Source organism: Hyperolius riggenbachi, chromosome 7 (assembly GCF_040937935.1).
Source record: "Hyperolius riggenbachi isolate aHypRig1 chromosome 7, aHypRig1.pri, whole genome shotgun sequence".
NCBI lineage: Eukaryota > Metazoa > Chordata > Amphibia > Anura > Hyperoliidae > Hyperolius > Hyperolius riggenbachi.
In genome coordinates this window covers 120,864,694-120,873,724 of record NC_090652.1, presented here as the reverse complement: position 1 = coordinate 120,873,724, position 9,031 = coordinate 120,864,694, and the positions used below count along the sequence as shown (strand labels likewise).

The 9,031-nt window shown below is 46.5% G+C and overlaps 1 protein-coding gene across 3 annotated transcripts in view; it reads left to right on the top strand.

Annotated features, from left to right (window-relative positions):
- Window positions 1-410: 410 nt before the first annotated feature.
- SUN1 (Sad1 and UNC84 domain containing 1) overlaps window positions 411-9,031 on the top strand; it is a 144,398-nt gene continuing 135,777 nt past the window's right edge. Inside the window, exon 1 of one of the 3 annotated variants that reach the window (XM_068244596.1) lies at window positions 411-432. The gene's annotated coding sequence lies outside the window, so the exon portion shown is untranslated. Of the gene's footprint in view, window positions 433-2,493; window positions 2,601-2,666; window positions 2,724-9,031 lie in introns of those variants that run through there. The other 2 variants (XM_068244594.1, XM_068244595.1) reach the window with 2 other exon arrangements.

Below are 9,031 nucleotides of genomic sequence, written 5' to 3'. Positions count from 1 at the left end.
GTATATATGATTTGCTGCAGTGCTGTATGTGAACTTGCAGGGCGTGCTCAAGCCTGGAACATGCACATTAGTCAATTTCAATAGAAGGGGAGGGAGACTGGCACTACAGGATCAGTGTTGGGGGCGGGCTGCTCAGATGTGAGTCAAATGGCTCATGTCACAGCGGCACTTCCGCCTACGTAAGCATGTCACACCCCCTGTTGTCATGACCACCTTGGACGCCCCCAAGCCATCTGATCTGATGACTCCTCAGCCGCTGCTTATGAGCCCGCTGTGTCCCCCCTCCACCTGGCTACCTATTCCTGGCTACCTAAACTGGGGGAAATTATTACTGGCTACTTATGCTGGGGGCACCTAGGTCTGTAGCTACGCCACTGCGGAGGACCATAAGAAGGGATGACATAGATTCTCCAGAGGCTTCCCTCTTCATAGGTAAGTATCTACTTTTTGACAAGATTTCAGGAACGTCACATTGCACGTTAATAGTGTGACCATACAGGGAGGCATACAGTACCATGATAGTAGACCTCACTGCCAGTGCACGTTATTCAGTAAACACACTGCATCCACTGCGTTATAATGAAAGATTCTGCATCTGCGAAGGAAGCAAGGTAAGGTCAGGAGTCTGGAGATATGGTGAGTGAGTGACCCATAATTCTCTGGTTGTATTTCCGCTCTTTGTGTGCATTGGCTCCACTCTATCTCCCCTCCGTATAGTCCAGGCGTGACTTTCAATCTCATTCAATCTCGCCTGAGCCCGCTGCTTACTATACTTTACACTTGAATTCATACTATTGTACAACGCAATTTATACTGTTATACTGTTATATTTGTTATATTTGCTCAAAATGTGTACATACATGTATGCGCAGATTTATATTTTAACTTTATGCCTATGTATGTCCACTTTATTGTTCTCAATAAAAAATTTTGGTGGGAAAAAAAAAATAAATTTTAAAACTTCCCGCAAGAAATCGACCACTTCACTGTGCAAAAACGCCATAAATGCATTGCATTATTTGCATAGTTTTCCAGTTTTGTAATAGTTTTCTGCTCTGTCTCTTATTATGTGCATTTACTGGTGAAAAGTGGTCTCTTATTATGTGCATTTACTGGTGAAAAGTGGTCTCTTATGTGCATGTACTGGTGAGGACAGTTAGTGACATGGCTATGTACTCTGTAATGTGCTGCAGAAGATGTCAGTGCGATATAAATACTGTAAAAAACATTTTTTAAAAAGCCCATTGCTTAGCCCCACTCTACATAAAAGTGTGCTTCTGACTCCGCCCCTAACTCCACCCCCTGTCCGGTTTTCTCCATCAGCCGACCTAGCAACCCTACCCAAGAGCACCGATGCGTCCCTCGCTGTCCTCCGGTAATCTGGCTCAGTAGTGCCACTCGGCTCTACTGACGACAATGATTTTAACTTGGGGCTTCTTGCTGCCCCCTGGAGTCGTCCGTTGCCCACAACGTCCTCCTGATTCCCTCTGGCCAGAAGCGGCATTGCCGCAAAGCTGGCCTGTAACCAGAAGTCGCCGACTACTGCGCAAGCGATTTTCACATACTACATGAGCGCGATCAGGGTGTGCACAGCTCGGGGCCCCACATGTGCAGTAGCCAGTGACTGGCGGCAACGGGCCAGCTTTACGGGGGCCGCCACTGCTGGCCAGAGGGAATCAGGAGAACATTGTGGGCACAGGAAGACTCCAGGCAACTGCAAGGACCCCCAGGTAAGTTAAAATCATTTTTTTCTTACTTCCTTAAAAGCCCTTCAGTCTCTTTTAGTGCCTTACACTTTCCCAGTGGTACTGGGGTACCTTGAGCTGTTTGGGTATTCTATCGCGATCACTGTGACAGCCCCACAGGATTATAACTGCATTTGCGTTGCGATGAAGTGTGAATTTGAAGTATTCTGAATAATCACTGCTATGTTAGAGCAATGCACTTTTATTTTTTTCAATCTTGAATTCTGTACAAGTGAACTTGAATTCTGTACAAGTGATTTAACAAAAAAAATGTTTTTTACCAATTGGATAAGCAGGCATGTGCTTAAAAGTATGTGTGAATATTAAAAACAAAAAACATAACAAGTCAGGAGCTGTATGTAGAGTATTGTTGTTCTAAAAAAAACACCTGAGCAACTAAAAAATACGTAATTACCATTACCAAAAATCTAATTCAAAAGAACACTTATAGGGCCACAGTAGTGAATACAGAGCTCCGTGACTTTGGAAATACAAAGCATATCAAACTAATTTTTGAAACAAGCTGTTTCTCAATGTTTCCCCAGTACATCTGGGCTAGTTAACTTGTGGAAGTCAGAGACAGCTGCAGATAGTGCTGCCTACGCGGCTCAGCGCCGTAGCCCCGCCCCTAGGCTGGAGAGTGGAGACCTCGCTGCTCTTCTGCGTGTGTGGTGAAGGAGAAAGACGTGATGAAAAGTGATGAATTGACGTCGGTGCGTGAGGACGTAGTACGCACTACGCAGAAGAGCAGAGTGCTGAGTGAATGACGGTTGCTGTTGGACTTTTGTACAGCGTTCAGTGCACATCAAATCTTCCTGTTGCTCTTTTGGCTCTGATACTGTGCAGCCCATGAAGGCAAGTTATGCTTCTGCTGTGATTTCCCATGGCTGCTGGAAGCCACTGACTGTCCTGAGACTGAGGTGTCTGTATAGCTCCATTCATGGATTCCTGTCACCCCAGTGCCATTGATGAGTGATTGTAAGATGTGTTGATGGTGGTTTATTTGTTTATATTTTAGGCTTAAAGGTACACACCATACAGTGTTTTAAAATATCTGTTCAATTTTGCTATCAATTTTTCTGACTGATTGTAACATTTCAAAAATCTGACTGATGTACCACACACCTATGTTTAATTTTTCCCCAATTATGATAAAAATGATTGGAAACTGAGAAAATGGCTAGGGTGTGTATATTGATAAACTGACAATCTAACACACACCATACAATCTTTAGAAATATTGAAGAAAAATATCTGGCATTCCGGATCGATAAAAATTGAAGAAAACTGGAAATCTGTTCAGATTTTTCAGTTGAATGAAGGAAAAAAAAAAAAAGCTTTTGATCTTTTCGGGAGATACGATCGTTTTTATTGAATTGCCGTAAAATCGGATCATTTCATTGTATTGTGTGTGTGTGGCCACCTTAACACATCACAAAAGCAAAAGGTGTCCATACATCATAGGCAGATCAACTACGAGACAGATCTCTCTGATCTGAGAGAGATATCTGTTGGCTGCCTATACGCTGCAGGCTGATTCACGATCGATTTCAGCGTGAAATCTTTAGGCAATTGGCCTTGTGATGCCGTCTGGCTGCCCCCTCTCCCCAAAATGTTAATGCCCCCCTAGTGCCTGCGCATTGTAATCTCGCCTGCTCCAGCTGTGGTGACACCTGGTCTCCCCCGAGTGTCGCCGTAATACGTGGTGCGTGTGTGATGTCACGTGCGCCTGGCGACGCTTGGGGGAGATGCCACAGTTGGACAGGTGAGTTTTGCAATGCATGTATATGGGGGGCACATTTACATGTGGGGGTACATCGGCCGAGGGTCCGTTGCATTAGTCTGTCATCGTGATATCACTTGCTGTTACCGCTGTGCACCTGATTAACCACATTGGATGGACTTTTTACAGCTTGCTCAGTCGATACAATTAAATGATTTTACCTGAATTCAGTCAAATCGTTTTCATCCGATTGGATCACAATATCACTAGACTTTTCAATGTCTGAGTATGTTTACAGAGTGCCCCCATTCACTATAGTTCTGTATCTGGTTGGTGGGGTGGGGTTGGGTTCAAGGTTGGTAAAATGCCTGTGCCTTAAACTTGGAAAAAATACATGCGTTCTTAAAAACTGATAGGCACATAGGTAGCGTGAAAGGGCCCTCCCACTTATAATCTGTTGTGTTGTAATGGACAATAGTGCTGTATCACAATACCAATGCAATGACATTTTTATGGGGCTTCCACATCGAGTTCTAATGCAGTAATGTGCAGCATGCTGTACACTATTCAGCTGAGGAAACTGTACCGGTAAACTGCTTACTTTGCTGCATTCTCTTTTAAAATGCTGTGATATACTTTTGTGTTGGTGGTGTGGAGCTGAAAGTAGACATTTTCCCCTTGAAACTTAGTTAGGTGTGTTGCAACTGTGGCGTCTGCCAATAAAAGGTCACATAACTTTGAAGCAAGAGAAACGTTTTCCTGGGTAGTTTAACCATAAAAGTGCTGGTTGGCTCTTAGATTTTTGATGAGAATTTGAGTTCTGTATTAATCTGCCCTTGCCTTGTGACCTGATGATATTTTTTTTCCCTTACTTTTTACTCAGTTGTGCTTTAGAGCAGGATGGTCAGTGGTAGTGGATGAGCATACAGTTTCCTGGCTCTGCTACTTTCTTATATACACATTTTCCACTGGTAAATCGACTCATTGCTCATGAAAATGAGCCTTTTTTTTTTCTTCTCTTGTTATTGCAAGTTAATAACACCCTTTCCTGGCAGTCAAACATTAACAAATATTTCCCACTCTAGCGATCGCTAGACACCTGAAGAGGATTGGATATTGGAATTACCCATATATGCTTTAAATATATAACTGCAGAATCAGATTATGGAAAAATGACATTGACACTCTTTGGGTATCATGTAGTATAATAGACCATTAGGGTGTGCAATGGTAATAGCCCAACCTGCTTCTTTTCTTTAGGCCTCTTTCCCACCAGGACGTTGCGTTCTAATAAACTTCAAATGCAGATGCGATTTTCAGGCTGCCATATTTATTCCCTTTTAAACAATACCAGTTACCTGGATATCTGGCGGATCTTCTGCCTCTAAAGGCCCGTACAGGTACACACGCTAGACAGGCTGGAACGGCGGGCGTTCCAGCGACAGTCCGGCGTGTGTACAGTCTGTGAGGCAGACTGATAAGGCTGTTTCTGAACGATCCGCCAGGCGGATGGTTCATAAACAGCCGTATCAGTCTGCATACAGACTGTACACACGCTGTACCGTCGCTGGAACGCCCGCCCAGCGGGAGGGTCTGACGGACCCGTCGTTCCAGCCTGTCTAGCGTGTGTACGGGCCTTAACCCTCCTGGCGGTTTGCAAAAAAATCGCCAGGGGGCAGCAAATCTTTTTTTAAAAATTTTTTTTTTTTTTTCATGTAGCGAGACAAAGTCTCGCTACATGATAGCCGCTGCTCAGCGGCATCCCCCCAGCCCCTCCGATCGCCGCCGGCGATCGGAGATCCGGAGATCCCGTTCAAAGAACGGGATCTCCCGGAGGGCTTCCCCCGTCGCCATGGCGACGGGGCGGGATGACGTCACCGACGTCATCGACGTCGTGACGTCAAAGGGGATTCCGATCCACCCCATAGAGCTGCCTGGCACTGATTGGCCAGGCAGCGCACGGGGTCTGGGGGGGGGGGGGGGGGCGGCTGCGGCGCGACGGATAGCGGCGGATCGGCGGGTAGCGGCGGCGATCGGGCACTGCACGCAGCTAGCAAAGTGCTAGCTGCGTGCAGCAAAAAAAAAATTAAGCAAATCGGCCCAGCGGGGCCTGAGCGGTGCCTTCCGGCGGCATAGCCCGAACTCAGTTCGGGCTTACCGCCAGGAAGGTTAAGCGGTGCCTTCCGGCGGCATAGCCCGAACTCAGTTCGGGCTTACCGCCAGGAAGGTTAAAGGACTTACGAGGCGAAAATGCTAAAAAAAAGTAAATTACCTGCCTCATCTTTTATGGCACGGAGGACGCCGTCCGCGCCCTCCGTGCCGATCCGCCGGGTCCCCCCGCTCATTAGCCCCCCGGGCCGGCTGCCGACCCCACGGCCCGGGTCGGGCTCTCCTGCCACCCGCAATATGGCCGCTTCCTTTGGCCGCGGCTGCGCAGTCCGCCTGGACGCGAGTGCGGCTGCGCAGCTCTAGGGCCAGCCCCCCCCTAGAGCTGCGCTAGCTACGTAGCGTGGATCAGGGGGGCTGGCCCTAGAGCTGCGCAGCCGCACTCGCGGCCAGGCGGACTGCGCAGCCGCGGCCAAAGGAAGCGGCCATATTGCGGGTGGCAGGAGAGCCCGACCCGGGCCGTGGGGTCGGCAGCCGGCCCGGGGGGCTAATGAGCGGGGGGACCCGGCGGATCGGCACGGAGGGCGCGGACGGCGTCCTCCGTGCCATAAAAGATGAGGCAGGTAATTTACTTTTTTTAGCATTTTCGCCTCGTAAGTCCTTTAAAGGGGAACTGAAGAGAGAGGTATATGGAGGCTGCCATGTTTATTTCCTTTTAAGCAATACCAGTTTCCTGGCAGCCCTGCTGATCCTCTGCCTCTAATACTATTAGCCATAGCTCCTGAACAAGCATGCAGCAGATCAGGTGTTTCAGACTTTAAAGTCAGATCTGACAAGACTAGCTGCATGATTGTTTCTGGTGGTGTTCAGATACTACTGCAGAGAAATAGACCAGCAGGGCTGCCAGGCAACTGGTATTGATTAAAAGGAAATGAATATGACAGCCTCCGTATACCTCTTACTTCAGTTCCCCTTTAACACTTTGTCATAGACTAAACTAGTCCTTGGTAAGAGTACTTGTAGAAGGTACAGACAGGAACAAAGAACATCAGGTCCTAGGCAATGTAACTGTGGGTACATGTAAGAGTGATGTGCAGGTACTCTGCAGAGGAATGAGGGGATTCTTCCTCTATTACACATTCTTCATGTACAATCTGAACATGGATCAGGCCCTAGGCAATGTAACTGTGGGTACATGGAAGAGTGATGTGCAGGTATTCTGCAGGAGAATGAGGCAATTCTTTCTCTGTTACACATTCTTCATGTACAAGCTGAACCAGGTTTATGGGTGATAGACAACACCTCTGTGTTCAATGTGCACAACATTTTCAGTGGATTCCTTGCAGCTCTGTGGGGAGTGCATATGTAGAGTATAGTACTACTGTGTAACAAAGTAAACCTGAGACAGATTAAATTCATTTTATACATACCTGTGGCTTCCTCCAGCCCCCTTGAGGCTAATCAGTCCCTAGCTGTCCTCTGCCACATGGATCTTCTGCTATGGGTCCAGGTACTTGAGCCAGACGGGCGTCGTGCGCATGCACACACTCCGGCGCTGAGAGCGTACTACACCTGCACAGCACTATTGTGTAGGTGCAGAATGTTCCTGGCTGTGGGAGCGGCACGCGGGCGGACTGCGCTGACTGGCTGAATTACCGGGACTCCTAGCAGAAGATCCAGTTGGCGGAGGAGGACAGCAAGGGACTGATTAGCCTGAAGGGGGCTGGAGGAAGCCCCAGGTATGTATAAAACTTTTATTTTCATCCGTCTCAGGAACCCTTTAATTCTTAAGTCCTCAAACCGAATTGTAACATCATATCACATTTATTTGATTTCATGAGCAAAGGTAGTGCATAAATTTGCATAAACCAGCATCCGCGCAGAATTATTTCCATCTCATTGACCATCTCTATTAGTGACACAGATACACATCAGGCTTTATTCTTACAGCATAGATGTTATTTAGTATATATAAATAAGATTCCTGTGTACACATCATATATACAGTCACAATCAAATATGTATATCTGACTTTAAAAATACAGGGACTGCTTTATTGAAGCAGCACAAGTAACTATTTTTTATTTTTGTGGGCGAAGCACAGCTATTACAGTATATATAAATTTATGACTATTGTCTGAGAAATAGAACATTTTATCATATTTTCTATTTTCAATACAGTTCAAATTCATTAGGAGTCGGAGCATTTTTTTTCCCAACTCCAGGTACCCAAAAATTGCTCCGACTCCTCTACTTTGACTCCATAGTCCTGATTGCATCTATAGATATTTAATCATAGCCTCTTAAAAGAAACCTGTAAGGAAAAAAATTGTCTAATTTGGGTACTTGCCTAGGTAGAGGGAAGCCTCTGGATAATCCAGGAGCTTTCTCCGTGTGCTCCTCCTTACTATTCTACTGCTGGGTCCAGCTGAGAACCATCGACAAGCGCATACACCGTAACCCTGGTCTCTGTAGGCTTCTGGGAAAAAAGCCGTGCTATTGCTTATGCACGAGCCGCCTGCACAGCAGCACTGACCCAATCGGGCTCAGCTTTTTCCACTGAAGCCCTGTAGGTCTGCGCTACTGCACAGCGTGTCCGCGCTTCGGGGGTCCCAGCACTGCATTGGCCTGGCAGAGGAGGATGGGAGTAGCCTCTGGAGAACAGGTGCCCGAACTCCAGTCCTCAAAGGCCACATCCATGCCAGTGTTTAGGATGGACTGAGAAATGCAATGTGGTCTACTTCATGAACCACACCTTTCCTGATTCAGTCCCATCCATTTATTTAAGCCGTGCCAATAATGTGTAAGTGTGTGAGACATCCCTGGGAGGAGCGCGAGGCTTCCCCCTCCCGAGGTAAGTATCTAAACTCGTATGCAAACTTTAACGGTTTACTTTAAAAATTGTTTACTGGCATCCCTTCCTACTGATTGCTTAAATGGGGGAATTAAAATGTTCCTGTACCACTTGTGCTGTTATGACCTTTTGAAGTAGAGATACTAATCCTTTGTAATGAGCAGTGATGGGGATGATGATTTAGGTCTCCAGCACATCATAGAGGTGTGACGTCTCATTGCTCTGTGGTGAGCTGCAGTCTTATTTCACTGACTTGTACAAGAACAGTGGTGATACATTGCCTGATGCTGAATTGTGCCTCTATGCTTCCTAAATAGGAGAGATATCACAATGCATCAAAATACTACAATGTGAGACGTCTCAGGCTGGGAACACACTAAGCAGAAATGCAAGCGTTGTGGAAAACACACATAATGCAAGTCAATGGGCTGCATGTAAAAATGCATAAACTTGCGTCTTGCAATGTGCGTTTTGAAAAACGCTGGTTTTGTTGCATATTTTCAACGCACATAATGAAAGTCAACGGTGAAGCAGAGGTATTGTGCATTTTTATACGCGTGTAAAAAAAATAGATGCATTTCCGCTTCCTATTGACTTCCTAGT